General features: G+C 32.5%; 1 long non-coding RNA gene across 1 annotated transcript; it reads right to left on the bottom strand.

Moving 5' to 3' along the window:
* Window positions 1–10,576: 10,576 nt before the first annotated feature.
* LOC148277400 (uncharacterized) lies at window positions 10,577–16,458 on the bottom strand. The gene is made up of 2 exons (XR_015823489.1): window positions 16,403–16,458; window positions 10,577–11,598 (listed from the first exon to the last, which is right to left on the bottom strand). It is a non-coding gene; the product is annotated as an uncharacterized LOC148277400 (long non-coding RNA).
* Between the last annotated feature and the right edge of the window lie 1,483 nt (window positions 16,459–17,941).

The following is a 17,941-nucleotide window of genomic DNA, read 5'->3' as shown; positions in this document are numbered from 1 at the left end:
GAAGTAAAATAAACACTGTGGACAACTTCTATAAAAGCAGCGGCACCCTTAGTAGAATTCAGTTCACTGTTTTACTTTAGGAAAAAGCTTTATCAGCATAATAAATAATAATTCAAGATCTTTTTATATACCTACTTCTAATTAAATCTCTTCAGTCTGGACATTTATGACCATTTTATTATCATAGAAACATTTATTTCATAGGTAATCACAACAAAAAACAATACTGTATACTAAGAAAATATGTTTAATTACTGTTTACCGACGACGATATGTCAATCTTCAAATAAACGTATATTCATACAGAACATTCTATTTTACCGTATAGACAATTGAAGATAATTTTCCATTGTAATCGGGGCCCTGAGTTTTCGGGGTAAGAAAGAGTAAAAACTGTAATAAGTTATACGATTTCTATATGAAAATACTAATTCTGTTATTAATTGAATCGGCATTCGCTTCGTAACACTTCATTATAAATTATTATGAAAATAAAACTTTTTTGTCATTGTTACAGAATTTTATTATATTCCAAGAACATTACTAATGTTTCGGGAGATCACTCATCCAATCGACGGGTGACATAAAATTAATTTTTTTATTCAGCCGTCGATGGAAGAAGTGCCCTTCCGAAACTGTAGTAGTGTTCTGGTAAAATAATAAAATTGTGTTACACTGATAATAAAGTTTTATTTTCATAATAATTTATACTAATTCTGTCTCAAGTTTCTTGAATGTACATTTAAACATATTTATGTTTTGTTTTGCATATTATTTACGAGTAATTTTTATGAAAGTTCAGACAAATCCCCTTCTCACTGAGACAAACAAGATTTAATGGTTATGTGTATCCTTATGTAGTATTATGGTATTCTCCACAAGGTGAAGGCAGGCCTTACACCCCTTAGATACATTAGTAGAACAACCCCACCGTGACCTACCAGAGGCGTAGGTAACAAGTTTGGTAAATGTGTAATCTCCAATCTTGATGAGGTCATTTCCCCTGCGAGATTTGACAAACTTGACTAAAAACAAATTTAAAAAAATTATAATATGTATATAAGTAAAGGAGTTTCATCAGTTTTATTGAATTTTTTTGAAAGAATCGACACTATACTATCGAAGAAATATTTCTTATTTGTTTATGACTGTTTCTTCCATACATTTTTTCTATTAATTTTTTAAACTACCCGAAAAAAAGCAAATGAAATTTAAGAAAAAAACATCAATAAAGTACACATTAGTAGAAGTATCAATAAAAAAAACATAATAAGGGTGAAAAATGAAAACATCTACCTATATAATAAAAGGATAAAATAAACAAAATACCAGTTAGAAAGAAGAAAAAAAAAACATTTTAAAAAAAGGGTTAGAAGTTAAGCTTTACTACAAAATTACCATTAGAAAAAAACAGAGGTTCGAAAATAAAGTTTCAATTATTTAAAATAAAAACGTTATAAAAAAATAAAAAACTTAAATTTAAAAAAAAAAATAAAAAAACAGAATGCAGTAATAACTAATTGGTATTACATGGGAAAGGAAATGAAAAAAAGGGTTATGCATATGCATATATATATACATATAAAAATAAAAGAGTTTGCAATGTATGTTAATCGTTATTTATGTATAAATGCCCTTAGGGCTTTTATATCATGGTTTATACAAATACAATTATAAAAATTAAAGACGGTACAAAAAAAGAGAGAAATTTTATTTATTCACTTAATTCGCAATTATTAATATAGAATATAGAATTATATGTTTTAGCTGAGAAATTTGTAATTGGTCTTATTTTTAATTTTATACCTTATAAATAAAATAAGTACATTTATTTGTACATACGAGTATATTCAAAGCACGCAATTTCGTTCAACCAACCAAAAATCGACTGCTATAAATTGGTCTATGATGAGATTTTATTTATTTCACGTAAAATTTTACACTTTTTATTTTCTTAATGAACAGTATGAACACCTCATCTCACTTATTTAAAGCTGTTAGTAGGCGGATAGTTTTTACATTTCTAAACTTAACAGTATAATTCACTAAAATATTTATAAATTCGGTAACACAGTGGTCCATAGGGCACTACATTGCATGGCGGTCTCCGTGGTGTAGTGGTAAAGACATTTGATTCACGCACGGAAGTTTCCGGGTTCAATTCCCGGTGAGAACACAAAAAACAAAACATGATTTTTCTCACGCCTGGGTGTTCTTTGAGATTCAGATTCAGATTAGGCCTCCTGGCCTGTTGTGGTGCAAAAAAAAATTAGTTCTCCAGCTGCGGCGTTTCTCTATCAACTGTGTTTTATTTAGGTGCGAGTCTATTATTTGTTATTAGTTAGTAATGTTTCTTATCCACCTTGCCGAGAATTGAACCCAGGACCACGGTAGGCAATGCACCAATGCAGTAAACACGTATTGATTATTTAGTATTTTCCAATGAAAAGTAAATTTTATAATCTTTGAAATGGCGACTAGAATATTAACAGAGGGTATTGTTTCTAACATTTTACAACAGAGATGAAGAACATTTTAGAAAAGAGAATATAGAAGTCTAAGTATTAACAGGGCTCTTGATCTGTTGTTGGCCGGTTTGAGTGGCAACTTTACAGACTGCGTAACATTTACCATTCTGCCTGGGTTTAAATATTCACAGAAACTAACGGTTGAAGGAATTGAAGGAATATGGATTTTAAAACATGGGCAGAACGGTGAATATTACGCAGTGTGTAAAGCGGCCACTTAAACCAGCCAATGACAGGTGTAAAGCTCAGTAAATAAATGCCTAGACCTCTATTTTCTTATTTTTCTAAAAAGTAAATATGCTAGTCTTAAAAAACTCCCAGGGCGTAAAATCCAGTCCTTATCGACAAAAGTTGGGACCAACTCAAAAGATTGTTGAAGCTACAGGCTGCGTTTTATGTTCCAGGCCGATGTTATCTGGCCGCCATTTTGGTTATGTTGTCATTTGTCGAGTCGGCTCATATTTGACAATTGTGAAGAGTGGTCGATAAAAATTTATTATGGGGCATCTAACGTCGCAGCAACGTGTTATTATAAAAATATATCTATTTATATAATCGTTCAAATACTGTGAATACTCGAAGAAAATTAGATGATTTTTTCAGTGTCAAGCAAGTCAAATTTTCAGCGTCTTATGATAGATTTTGAAAATGTTCATACACTGAAAGACAAAACAAAATATGGACTACAACTTGCCTGACAAACATCGGAAAATATTGATGCGGTGAGGCACAGTTGACTCTTCGATGCCTAGCATAGGAATTAGGCTGTTGGAAGACTATCGTGACATATTGTAAATCTTTTTTGTACTCGAATTAGATCAATTAGGTCTACAGCATTTGGGGTTTCAACAGGATCGTGCCACAGGTCACATACAGCTCGTGCAACGATGCCAATTTTCGGAGAAACTTTCCCCGGCCGAATAATGCCAAAAGGTGGTGATATAGACTTGGCCTCCACAATCCTCTGATTAGACTACCTCCGATTTTTTTTTGATGAAATATCTCATTGAAAAACCAGCAAACCAACGCCCATTTTGATGATTAAGAACAACATCCGCAAGAAGTTGCCGAAATAACATCAGAAGTTTGCAAAAATGTATCTGAAAGTATATATCAAAGAGATATCATTTTAGCTACGGAAAGAAGCGGCCATTCGACCAACATGACATTTCAAACGAATTGTTAAAAACCATTAAATCAATCAAAAACATTAAAATTACGAAATTGTGTTTCATTAAAAAGTTATTAAAAATGAACATCGGCCTGCAACATAAAACGCAGCCTATGGTAGTGTTTCGATATTATGTAAATTCCGAAGGCATACAATGTTTTAAATACACGTTTTTTTTCATTAGTATATAATTAAAAAGTACATTGCAATCTGTCCTTATCATGGGTTACCCCAGTAAAGACACATTGTTATGTTCTATTTTTTTTTAATAAGTCCATAACATTTCACGGATTCGGGACATCCGTAAGTAAAACCGCCAGGCGACAGATCTTAGAAAAATGAACTGTAGATCTTGTAAATAATTTGAGACATTCCTTTGGTATTAATAAATTTTTGGTATCATTTGTGTAGTAAATTAATTTGACGTATACTTAGTAATGATTATGCGTGTCGTTTCTAGACAAAACAAAATTATAATGTGTATAAATATGAGCTTTACATCCTTTAAAAAGGTATTTAGCACATCCCCACCGAATTTTCCCCGACGCACGAGTAGCCATTTTGCAGAAATTATGAGATCCACTTTTTAGCATAGTTTGGCCTCTCTTGGATACAACAAATTTAACTGAAAAAAATGGAAACAAGCGATTTGAATAAGTGCAATTTGAAAATACATAACTAGTAAAATGAGCACCTGTAAAATATAAACTAAAGTATAAAGTAGTAAAATAAAATCCAATAAAAAACGAAATAGTAAATTACGTAGATATGTACTACGACAACTTATCACCCGACAGAAAAAAAAATGGAAAACTGACCTTTGCATATCCAATGGCGTCCAACACTTACCCTAGTTAGACAGTTAAAATAACTATAAATGTAATAATTTTATTGGTAAATAATAGGATAAATATAATAAAAACATCAAATCTAATTTAACTGTGTCGTGTGGATTTGGACAACACGTGTAGATTGGGTCTTTGGGATCGGTGAGGGTCACCGTAATATTGTTCGAAACTTCCTTTGGACTTTTTGAATTAAAAATTTTGCACGGTGTGATATATTTTAAAACATTTAGTTGCACATAGGGCAACTTCACAGTGGGAACACCAGTAACGCGTCTGAACACGGCGCGCACGTTTGGCGTTTTGCAATGAATGTTTGCAAATATAACACTGTCTATAAATTGTTTTTCTTTTCGAGTTTTCAGTCGGAGGTACCTCCGAAAGAAAATGTCTTGCAGTCAGCCTCAATGGCACATCCTCTGTAGAATTATGACATTTTTGAAGTGATTGTCTTCTAACTAAAAAAAAATTAATTAGTGGTACTATTTATTTGAAATAAAGACATGTCACGAACATATATTTTTTTTAAAACTTTTCTTACATATCGTTAATTTAATATTGGTGGCCTTATTGCCAAATGGCAATTTCTGCCAACCAACCAATAAAATCCATTTTTTTATATAATTCAAGTTATAAAACATATTTAATAGAAAATAAAAAATAAAAATAGAAATAACGGAATTTGTATATAAATTACCTTAAATCAATACTATTACTCAATGGGAAAAAGGAAAAAATAGGAAAAGGAGGAGAGATTAAGGAAGAGAAAGCAGATGTTTCTTTAGAAGTGATTTAAACAGAGATATTTATTTATTTATTTAACACTTCATATACATATACAATTCATATTTAATTTGGTATCAGCTAAAAGCTAACTCCTGAGACTTTCAGTTTCAGCTGTTCTTCCCTCTCCTTGGTGGTCCTCCGAGCAGACGGCAAACGGCCGGGATTTCGTATGCAATGGTATAGGGGATTTCGAATCTGCCCATTAATGGAATTATTGTAATCTCTCCATAATCTTTTTACTATGCACTGGGTATTGCAATTCCGTCTAACTTCTTGACTCTGGATTCTGCCTCTTTGGGGTTTCCCTGCGATTGCCTTTAGTACTTTCATCTCTGGCGTTCTGAGCAGTTATTTGGTTTTTTATTCAGTTTTTCTATTTAGTTTTTCTACTTGGTTTTTAGAATTTTTATTTTTTTCTCTCTATCTATCCTCGCCTCTATTGTATACACCATGATCGGTCTGACACACGTTTTGTATATCCAAATTATGTTTCCAACAATCAGATGCCTAAGAAATGTCGTATGTGTTCATTGTACTATACGACATTTCTTAGGCATCCAGATGTTTACTTACTGAGATGGATATGTTCTCATCATCACTATGGCTGCATCATCTGCATGGCATGTGATGTTAATGACCTTATCTCCCTTAATAAATTCACTACTCTTTTTTTAATTCTAAAAAGCGTTTTTTTAATATATTAATTCTGCTTGTGTAAGAAAAGGTTTTTGGCGTATATATTGTTGTGCTATATTTAGTTATAAAGGTGCTACACTTGCTTTGTTTCTTTGTTGTTCTCAATATGTGTTATTGTTTTAATGTTTTTAATATTTATGTCCCGAATTGAGTTGTTGTTGTTCCTGGGAATGTAATTCAACGTATTATAATTGTAAAATAATTTTAATAAGTGTTTTATGATTTATAAAAAATAAAAATAAATATACATATAAGGGCGGGTATATTGCCTTAAGCCGATTTCTTCCTACCTACCCAAACCATTCAGTTTGAGAAAGTTACAAGTACATGGACATTTTGAATCTTACAATCTAAACATCTTTGATGGTGGATGGGAGATGATTTCACAGTCGAGCCGCATGTACACTAAATGAGTTAGAGAAAAAAGAGGAATTGTGGATGGGTATTAAGAGACTGCTTTGAGAATCAGAACAAAAAGGTAAACTACGAACTGATTAGCGTCACGGAGGTATACAGGAGCGTTAATACATAAAGTACCTACATTGAACAAAAGAGAGAGAGTGATAGTCTCTTCGCTGTCTAATTTTGAGCCATTTCAGCCGCCTACGATAATCAGAAATGTGATCATATTTCCTAAGACCAAAAATATACCTTATGCATTTGTTCTGAAGTCGTTCAAGTTTATCGAGTTGCTCACAGCTTTTTCGTTTTAATACATCTATTGTTCATTAAAATTATTTGTTTTAAAGAAATAAATATCACATTACTTAAAAGATTTTGTGTGAAATCAAAATAGAGTCCATTATATATTCAGGTAGGAAAGAACATCATTTTTATTATCAGTTATCGAATCGAAAACCAAGACTTTAAAGTTCTATTTTTTTTCGTGTTAACTTGATTGTTTGTGATAATTTTTGGTTTCTTTTATTTGTATTAGTTACGCGCCAAAAATCGTTTATTTATAGTTAGTTAGTTAGTTTGGCACATTAGTTTAGCAGGCAGAATCGAAGGGTATGTACGACAAGATGTATGAATGTGGGAGAAGCTAGAAATGTATGCCAGGATAGACGTGTGTGGCGGTCTATTATCTCTGAAATGCCGGAATGGTAGTAGTAGTTTGGCGCGATCAAGAAATTGTTTGCTTTTGTTTTTAAATTTGAATAAAAAAAAACTCCTAGAAATCCGTAAGCTCGCGAACGGGAAATAGGTTCAACATTTACACATAAAATGTAAATAAAAAAAACAACATTTGCGTTTGAAAAAAATATTCATTCTTTAACAAATTAAATAAAAAAACATAAATAAACAAGCTTAAATACTCGTACTTAAGAATATAAACATATATTAAGTTTTCACTTACACTTTTCTAACAAATATTCAATGCATAACAAGCTAAATAAATACTTTTTGAGGTAAATTTACTGCAACATAGAGGGAAACATTTCTAAGAAGGGAAAATGGAAGTATGGGCATTTACCAGGACTATGACCTGTCATTGACTGGTTTAGTGACACTTGACACGTGTAGCATAAAACGTCTTCTTAAACCAGCTCATGATAGGTCTTAAACCCTGTATTTAAAATTTCAACACCTTTTTGGTAATTGTTGATCAGCTGGTTATGTAGTAACGAAATATGTTTCAATCATTAGCATACAAAAGAAAAAAAAATTGTATTCAAAACATTCTAACGATTCATCAACAATATTTTGAGTTTTGCCCAATTTTTTGAAGACAAGAACTAGATTAAACCTCCCAGGGAGATTAACAAATCACAACAGAGATGGAGAATACCTTAAATAAGGGAATATGGAAGTCTAGGCATTTACAGGGCTTATGACCTGTCACTGGCTGGTTTAAGTGGTCACTTTACACACTGTGTAACATTTACCATTTTTGCCTATGTTTGAACATCCATATTTCTTCAATTCTTCCATTTCTTGATTTTAGTGAAGCTAAATAGCTTATTATTGTTGTGAAGAGATTCATCTGACTGAATTATTTCACATACTAAGCAACGCCTGAAAACAATTTTCCAATTTAGGGAGTTATTTATATCAATATATTACAACTGATTGCGAAGGTTTTATGTATTTTTACTGAACACTTTACATTGCACTTTGATGTACTCGGCTTATGCCTAGTGAGGTGTTTATATAGAAAAGAAAAAATAAAAAGTTTTTTGTGAAATAACTAAATAAATATACACATACACATATAATAAAAGGACGGGCATGTTGCCTAAAAGCAATTTCCTCCTACATACCCAAACCGTTTAGTTTGAGTAAATAAGAAGTAGGTATATGGATATATTAATGCAGAATCATATAGTTTAATACAAAATTTGAAACAAATATCAACTAAAAATCTACACTTTACTATGAAAAGAGGAGGGGGGATGGGAAGGGAAAAAGATGAAGAAAAAAAAATAAATAGTGACATTTCCAGCTTGATTTAAATGTAAATAAATAACGCGTATCTCTGATATTCGTAATGTCTACAAACAGTCTACGAGCACAAAATATTGTCGATAAAACCAACTGGTCCACGAAGAAGTACATTTTTTGTCAAATTCCAGCGTTGCCTAGCATGTAGGTTAAATACTTTAGTCAAAGCGCATAAATGAAAGTTTCAGCTCTTTAACTTCACAGAGATCGACAGATGGAAGAATTGAAGGAATATGGATGTTTAAACTAAAGCAGCAAAGGGTAAAGTGTACAAAACCAGCTAACGATAGATCATAAGCCCAGTAATTGCGTAAACATCTATATTACCTTTCTAAAATGCTATTCATCTCTGGTGTAATACATTTATCTTAACGTTTGTTTATTGAATGATTTTTTATAAACTTTCCAATATCTAATCGCAGCAATCCACAGGCTTACGCTTAAGACAGCGACTCAAATTCAGGGTGCCGTTTTAAAAATCCGTTCAACCAACCGATCCCAGCTGATTTCGTACTGCTAGAGAAAGGATGCTTTATCTGTAATCGGTCGGCAAGTCGATATGCCATTTCCCTAACATCTTTCCGGTTGGGAGCCAAACCCCCTTTCTCAAGTTTTTTTATGTGTTGAACCAGTTTTGCTTCATAGTCACTGCATAAAGTTGTTGATCGGCCAAGAGGAACTTTGTATTTTCCAGTTGATAGATGCCTGCTTAGGGTTCTGGGTGGTATTTTGTAAACTAGGCTGGCTTCGTTAACGCCCAATTCTTTATTTTTAACCTTATTCATTGCCTTAATTAGACTGTCTTCAGACCATGACGCGCGGATTGTAGTTCTGACGTAATTTCGTCGCATTTCTGTTGACAATAGAAAATACAACATGATGAAATCTTGTAAGAGGGATTCAAAACGTTAGTAGTTATTTCGAAAATAACAATAGAGGCGTCTTGCCATTATTTGTTTTCAAAACGCCCCACCATAAAAAAACGTTAACGGCATTTCATAAAAATACCCTGAATTGATTAATTTAATTATTTAATACAAACCATTTAATAATTCAAGAAACTATGTAAAAATAAAGTAAAACATTCTGGAACGTACTTACTAATAATTGTAAAAAACAGTAAAAATATTTTTTTAATATATTTTATTAAATATTTTTTACAATTTAATTTGCACATTGGCAGGCTTATAACAAAATTAAAGGGATAAAGTTGTTGTTTAATGTGTAAATTGGCCACTTAAACCAGCCATAAGACAGGTCATAAGCCCTGTAAATGCCTAGACTTCTATATTCCCATCCAACAGAGATAATGTTCTTTATCTCCGTTTTAATATATACTGTTAGTTCCAAAATTAGTTTTACGTAATGCGAATTGAGTAGGGTAGATTTTATTAAGAAACCTAGTGAATAAATTTATTGAAAATATTGTAGTAGGTTACATTATTTCGCTAACAAATGTTTTTTATGGAGTTGTATTATGGACCAAGGGAGTCTCATGAATTTTGTGAAATCTGACAGGGGTCCTAAACACGTGTTGTCGGCGACAAAGTCGGAGCTGAAATGAACTAGAGGCGGGATGCAACCGGAGATATAGTTGGCTCTTTTTGGCACATGCCATTTACGTAAACGATCGATACCGTGGACAAAGGCGACGCTAATTTTTACTATTTACGTAAACATAAGACGACTTCTCATTGGCTAAGAATGCATCAATTACAGACAACGCTTTACGAAAGGACGCAATCGTTGCGTTGGAGCTAAGTATTTGTATGTTCTTACAGTAAGTACATTTGAAATAATTAGAAGATTTTATAAATAGCTGATTTTGACTTCTGGTGACATGGTTGGGAACATGAAAAGAAATTGATTGCAACAGAGATGGGACATCACTTATAGCATTAAGTATTTTAAAAATGCATATAAGGTCCACCTCAGTTCTACGTCCTTCCAATGAAGACAGATTAAGAGATTGCTCTATTTCAAAATATGAATAATTAGCCCTTTGTAATCCGAGCAATCATGACACTTTTTTTAGAAAACGGTGTTGGACAGACTCGATGTGGTCAATATGAGTCCTGTAGAATGGAGACCAAATAGGAGAAGCATATTCTCGATGGGGTCGAACTAGTGAGCAATAAAGAGTTTTGATGGTATTAATATTTTTGAAGTCCGTCGTCACTCTATTGATAAAACCGAGAAGTTTGAGAGATTTGCTTACAATATTATCAATGTGTTCACGATATGAGAGTTTATATGATAATATAAGCAATAATTAGCCTAGGTATTGTGTAATTATATCTTAAATCAGGATTATGTGAATAGAATTAAAATAAATCATAAAAAAGGGAGTGTCCAAGAAAATCAAGGGTAGTAATTTAAACTTAGGTTTCCGAGAGAGACAGACAGGTACGAACAAGAAGCCGCAAGAGAGAGACGAACGGAGATCGCCCAATGAAGAAATTCGAGACACCATCTGGAGATTCTACAGTTTTTCACCGCTTTATTTTTGACAAACTGTTATTTGTTATAATAAAGTGCTTGAGTTAAAAAAGTTCACCAGTTGTTTGACTTGAGAAGGAAAGGCGACCCTCTCACCTAAAAGTTCTGTCTGTGCTGGTTTTCACGTACCACTGTTGGTTTGAGCACAAACATATACGTTTGCGTATTGTATGTAAAAAAAAATGTATCATACCATATATACCATGGGCTTTAGCTTAAGACAGCCATTCAAATTCAGGATGCCGTTTTATAAATCCATTCAACCAACAAATCCCAGCTGATTTGGTACTGTTAGAAAAAGGATGTTTTATCTGTGATTGGTCGGCAAATCGGTATGCCATTTCCCGAACATGTTTCCGATTTGGAGCTAAACCCCTCTTCTCAAGTTTTTTAATGTGTTGAACCAGTTTTTCTTCATAGTCACTGCATAATGCTGTTGATCGGCCAAGAGGTACTTTATATTTTCCGGATAATAGATGCCTCCTTAGGGTTCTGGATGGTATTTTGTAAACTCGGCTTGCTTCGTTAACGCCTAATTCTTTGTTTTTAACCTTATTCATTGCCTCAATAAGATTGCCTTCAGACCATGACGCGCGGAATGTGGATCTCACGTGATTTCGCCGTATTTCTGTTGACAAAAAAATACTTCATGTTTAAATTTGCTAACTGGGGTTCGATATATTAGTTGTATTGAAAAATCCAATAAGGGCGCTTTGCATTGTATGTTTACAAACCCCCCACCAAATACTTTTTCATTTCATAAAGAAACTTGAATTCATCAATTTTATGTAGTGTATACATAACATTGAAGAACGCAAACGTTAAAATTTGCGTTCTTAAATGTAATTGTAAAAATTATTTCTGTAAAAACACAGTAACGTTTTTAAGTAAGCACTTACTGTAAATTATTCTAAACAGGTAAAACGTTTTTTTAAATAATTTTTATTTAACTTTTTGGAATATTATATGCATATTGGCAGGCTTTTAGCTAAATGGCATTGTAAACAACCAACCAATTACATAAAAGGTGTTTTTTTTTAAAAGTTTTAAATGCATTTGTGAAAGAAAAAAAATGGAACCTTCAAATAAATTAAAACTATTTAATAGCATAAAAGAAATAAGAGAAAAAGAAAAGAGCAGAGTTTATGAAATAAACAGGGATTGTTGAAGACACAATTTAAATCAATTTTCTGTAGAAATGTTTTGGTGCATGAAAGACAAAAGTAAGTAAATATGTTTATACATTAGTTATGTTTTTAAATACATTTTTCGCCATTTAAAGCACATAAACAATAACATCAAAAGCTAGTGTCGTAGCTATGACTACGAGTTATATCGTAATATGAATTCAAATCGGTCTGTAATCTCGTGGCTAGTGTTGCAGACTTACGGATCAGGGATCCAAAGTTCGAACCCCCCTCTATTCCAATTTTATTTACATTTTCATGTAGTGAGTTATTTGCAACCCGTTAAATATGGCCACCGAAATTGAAATTTGTCATAAATCATAAATAAGTACATACTCAATACCAGGGAATCTAAACACGGTTTTTCAGGGCCAGATCGCGAAACTTCAAAGGAACATTCCTTATGGTAAGCTTTAAAAAAATCTATTTATTTCAACAGAGAGGGAAAAAGCTTTTGAGAAGGGAATATGGAAGTCTAGGCATTGACAGGGCTTATGACCTGTCATCGGCTGGTTTAAGTGGCCACTTTACACACTGTGTAACATTCACCATTTTGCCCATGTTTGAACATCCACATTTCCTCAACTCTTCCATCTGTTGACTTTTGTGAAGTAAAAGAGCTGAAACCTTTATCACGTGGGTGAGATTCATCCGGCTGAACCAAATCACCTACTAGGCAACGCCTGGAAACAATTTTCCAATTTTTATACTTCTTCTTTTACCAGGTAGTAATTCAACAATGTTTGATTATGTCCAAATGCTTGCAGACTGGCTGGATTTCCTCCCTAGGGAGTTGTTCGTATTTAAATTTATTTCAACAGAGAGAAGTGGCCACTTAAACCAGCCGATGACAGGTCATAAGCCCTGTAAATGCCTAGACTTCCATATTCCCTTCTCAAAAACTTTTTCCCTCTCTGTTGAAATAAATTTAAATAAGAACAACTCCCTAGGGAGGAAATCCAGCCAGTCTGCAAGCATTTGGACATAATCAAACATTGTTTTAAAAAAATCCTTCAAAAAAAAAAATTGTCATCTCACATTTGAGTAAATCTTTAATTTCTCGGAATAACATCCCTTCCGCAAAACCCCTGACCCCTCCCCGACAAAAAATATTGCGATAAAAACGTATTTGACCAACGACGCGATACGCACCAGACGCGGACAGGGGAAGCGGCTGGGTAGGAGAGGGACTTCTTGTCCGAGAAATTAAGGATTTAGTACATTTCGAGATAACAACTTTTGAATAAAAAATTTTTAATGACTTTTTGGAAAAAAAAAAATGGAATTTTATATTTATTTATATTAAAGCTTACCAAGAAAAATGTTCCTCTGAAGTTTTGCGGTCTGGCCTTGAAAAACTGTGTATAAAGCAAGTGAATTTCAAAATGAATACGGAGCGTTCTCTGGTTAGGATAGTCACCATCTGACATGGCTCAGCCTGTTCTAAGATGGAGATTTTTTATATTAACTTAGGTCACTGCGACCTGTGAAGACAGATCTTCACAGGTCGCAGTTACGTCAGAAGCTTGGATAGCACTGACCCTCACCTCTAAGAATAAGGATATGATGATTAACAAAAGAGTTATTGAAAAACATGTTTCCTAGGGCATCCCCTCCCCTTAAGGCCCGGAAGGGTTAAAATGCTATATTATAGTTAAATAAATTAAACGTGGTTATGCAGAAAGCAGCCAGTCCACAATTTTGAAAATTAGATATTGGTGTTATCGGGTGCAGTAAGGTCAAATCTATGTTCTGCTAAAAAAAAGCCAGGCTGCTTTTGTATAAAATATTGTAATAATCACCTTCTGAAAAAAGTGTTGATCATAAAGACGACATTTCTCAATTTGAAGAAAACACCCATTAAACTAGAAAAATCTTACGGTATAGATGCTGATGAGAAGATTAATGCCTCCAAAAATCTAGTTCTTTAGAATAAATTAATGTGGGTAAATACATAAAAATTTTAGTTTTATAAATTGAAAAATATCTGTAATAAAAAATACGTTTTAATGCAGAATGTCACCCCATACATTTAAAGTTTGAATAAGGTATACCTACGATCTGGCTATTTTCTAAAAATGCATATTTTGGTTGCATTATGAGACTTGAAAAAATTGCCAAAATTCCTTTAAGTCATAATGAAATTATCTTAAAAGTCAAAACAACAAATAAATTATGTGATTCTTTACAAATAAGTATACTAATATAAATAAAAAATAACATATTTAATACAAAATGACACAACGCGCATCAGACTTTAAATAGGGCGGGCTGTTTTCTGCAAAATGCACATGTTAGGTTGTGTGGTCAGCCAGAATTTAAGAATCATTAAAACTGGTCATAACATAATTGATTTTTTTTATCATAAAAAAATGATGTATGCATTATTTATCATTTGTTTTGAGTTATATTAGTTAGTTAGTTAGTTTTATCATAACTTTGGTTAAAAAAAACATTCCAACTGTTGTGTAGATTTGATTTTTCACTCTTATTACACAAGCGCTGTTATTTCAGTTTCTGGCTGGGGGCTTTCTGCATAACTACGTTCAATTAGTGATTATGTTCGATCTTTGAAGATATTACATGGTTTTCGAAAGTGTAAATATAAGCTTTACATCCTTTGGGGAAATGCGTAGAACAAACCCACCGGGCTTTTTGATTGATTGTGCGTTGTTTGCTATATGTGCGATCGAAAACTTTCAGCATGGGCTTTCCTTGTCTTGAAATAATAACTAAAAAAAAACGATATTTAAATCTGCAGTCAATTTTGTGTACATTCTCTTACTAATTATGAAAAACTTTATAATTTGGACTTTGGGCCTGAACATTAATTAATAAGGTAGTTATTGCTTTCCTTGTAAAGGTTGAAGAAAAAATATTTCATCATTGAGTGGCATTATTCAATAAATCCACATATATTCACCTCACATTGCCACATATAAACTCACACACACTAACATGCACAAACATTTTTTTTATTTAACACTTTATATACATATAAAATTTATATACATATAAGAGCGGGCATATTGGCTTAAGGCAATTTCTTCCGACCTACCCAAACCGTTCAATTTGAGAAAATTAAAAAAAAATAAAAATGCATACTGCAAATAAATTATGTCTTCGCAATATCAGCATATGTTAATTTGGTTTTTATTTTATTGTTCTTTTCTCTTCTTTTCTTTTTATGTCATACCATATTTATATGCTTTAAACTTATTAATAATTAAAAAACGAATGGCCCACGCTCTGACTCTGAAGTCTTTGTGGGCATTTTTTACAATTTATGTTATAGCTTAATTTTAGGATGTATTTTTCTAAAGTGTATTTTCGTTATTATAATTCTATTAATTCTAAATAATTCTAAAAAATATATGTATGGAAAAATAAACACATAAAAAAAATCGTATAGAATCTTAAAGTTTTACACAAAAATTTAAAACGAACATAAATTTACACTATACTATGAAAAGAGGAGAGGAGAGGTGATAAAGAGGAGAGGAGAGGTGATAAAAAGGAAAGAAGAAGGAAAAAGGAACAACTCAAACATTTAGATAGTTACATTTCAATCTTGATTTGAATGTAAATAAAAAAGGAGCGTCTTTAACATTAGTAAGTAAATTATTCCACAACTGAGCAGCTACTACTGTGAAAGAGGAGACAAGGAAATTAAAGCGATGAAGGAGTATTAACAGGGTTCTCTCGTTACTAGAGCGAAGAGAAAGTCCATGTTTTGATAGAGGTTAGAAGAGTTCTCTTAGATAAAAAGGCAAAGTGGTATTATTCAAAATATTATGAAGAAGTGAATGTGAATGTTTCTTCTCAAATCATACACTAACAAACAATACACCCTTGAAAATGTATGCATACATACATTGCCACATTAGCCATCTCAAAATGTATAATTAGTATATTGTTATTACCTTAAAATCTACCACATAAAACGTTATTGAAACACATATTATGGTCGATATATTATAATACAGTAGAACTTCGTTTATTCGAACTCCAGTCACCCGGATTGCCCAATATCCGGATCGTTATCAGGAAATAAAAAAAAAGAGATGATATATTAACAAATAAATGCTCGTAAATGAGTTTCTCTGTCAAAGCAACTAACGTTGTTGGACATGTTTAAGTAAGTGTTTATGTGATAACGTCTGGCACTCGTTAATTCGGATAGTTGAAGTTTTACAGTACTACAATAATTTTTTAAACGTTTTTTGTTTTTTATGGGACACTTACGCAAACAAATCCCTTATTGTTCCCAAACTAAGGACCACATCGGCCCAGCGCTACCACTACTGTAGTCAAATAAAACTATATAAGAAAATACCTTTATCAATAAGAGATATAAAACCACTACAGAGGTTATCAAGAGCTGTGGCGATGTGGCTCTTGGACACGGCATAATGCCCTCGAAACATAGTATATTATTTATTTATCATTATTTTTTACTGCAGACATGTATATATGTTTATGTACTTGTGGTAGATATGGTGAGCGGTGAAAGCGGGGTGGTCCGCTGTCATTCGGGTGAGTATAAATATTTGAGCGAGTGATTGTGGATCGCCTCGCTGTCGCTTCCTGCTGTGCTACATGCGGGTGCGATACTCTACCGATACCACACCATACAGATACAACTTGCATCTATCTCGGTACGGGTCTACCTACATAGACAGATACAACAAAAAACTTGTGTTGTGAAATATACATGGCACACTGTACTTTGCTATTACGGATTACGTATAAAGAAAAATTATGTACATATTGTATTGATATTATTTGTGCTATGTAAATGCGATTTTTTTCCCTTAAAACGCCTAATAATAAAGATTATTTCACACACATAACTGTATTCTTTATCCGCCTGGACACACAACACTAGTAGCACTTAGTAACTGACTTTAATTACTCAAACGAACAACAAATTTGTTTTTTTAAGTTTGTGGTAGAGAGTCGTTAAACTATATTTAGGGTGGAGAATAGACAATCAGATTTGGGATATGAAGCACATAATTTACTACAGCAAAAAATGGTTTAAAAGTTTTTTAATCAATTAAGTAGCAAAAAAACAATATTTATATAGGTACAAAGCTTAGTAATAAAAATATAAACAACCTAAAACAATTGGTTAAGCACATCGATGTTTTTTATATGTTATTTCTAGCACTCTTCTATAGAACTACATCTTTAATATAAATATTACTAATTTCTAGAACTAATAAACCGTATGACCCATTTTACACGTATCGTTTAAATTTAAATCAACACGGCACGTAAAATTAGGTTGGGTGGATATTTATTTATGATTGTCTTTTTTCGTTTCATTTATTTCGTTTCTTCTCGCAGGTAAAAATTTGCAAAAAGAAATCGAGTGGAGATAAGTCTGCCTCATGGTATACTGGTTAGTGCGTTTACCTGTTATTAATTAAATAAGAAAAATTTTAAAAATAATTAAAATGCGTTAAAAATCAATCCGCCCTGTATTATTTTATCGTGCCGGGTTGATTTTTTACAGTGGTATGAAAAACGTATATCTCGCAGCAATATGACAATTTCCTTCACTTCAATTGCTGTGTTTATTTAACTTTTCCTTCCCGGTGGTGTGCAGCCAGAACACATTGCATCTAATAACTTTACTATCTCCATAAATATAATAAATCATGAGTTAAGATTTTCGGAATTCTTCCGTGATACGATACATTTACGTACTGTCGGGAATAGAAAAAGCATTTTATTAAAAATAGGAGATAAATCACTCATTTAATAGAAAGTTTACCA

The sequence above is a fragment of the Micrasema longulum genome, unplaced genomic scaffold (assembly GCF_059751315.1).
Source record: "Micrasema longulum isolate JH-2025_06_02 unplaced genomic scaffold, ASM5975131v1 h1tg001039l, whole genome shotgun sequence".
Lineage (NCBI taxonomy): Eukaryota > Metazoa > Arthropoda > Insecta > Trichoptera > Brachycentridae > Micrasema > Micrasema longulum.
The sequence above is the reverse complement of the archived record's forward strand: the minus strand, read 5'-3'. Positions and strand labels throughout refer to the sequence as shown.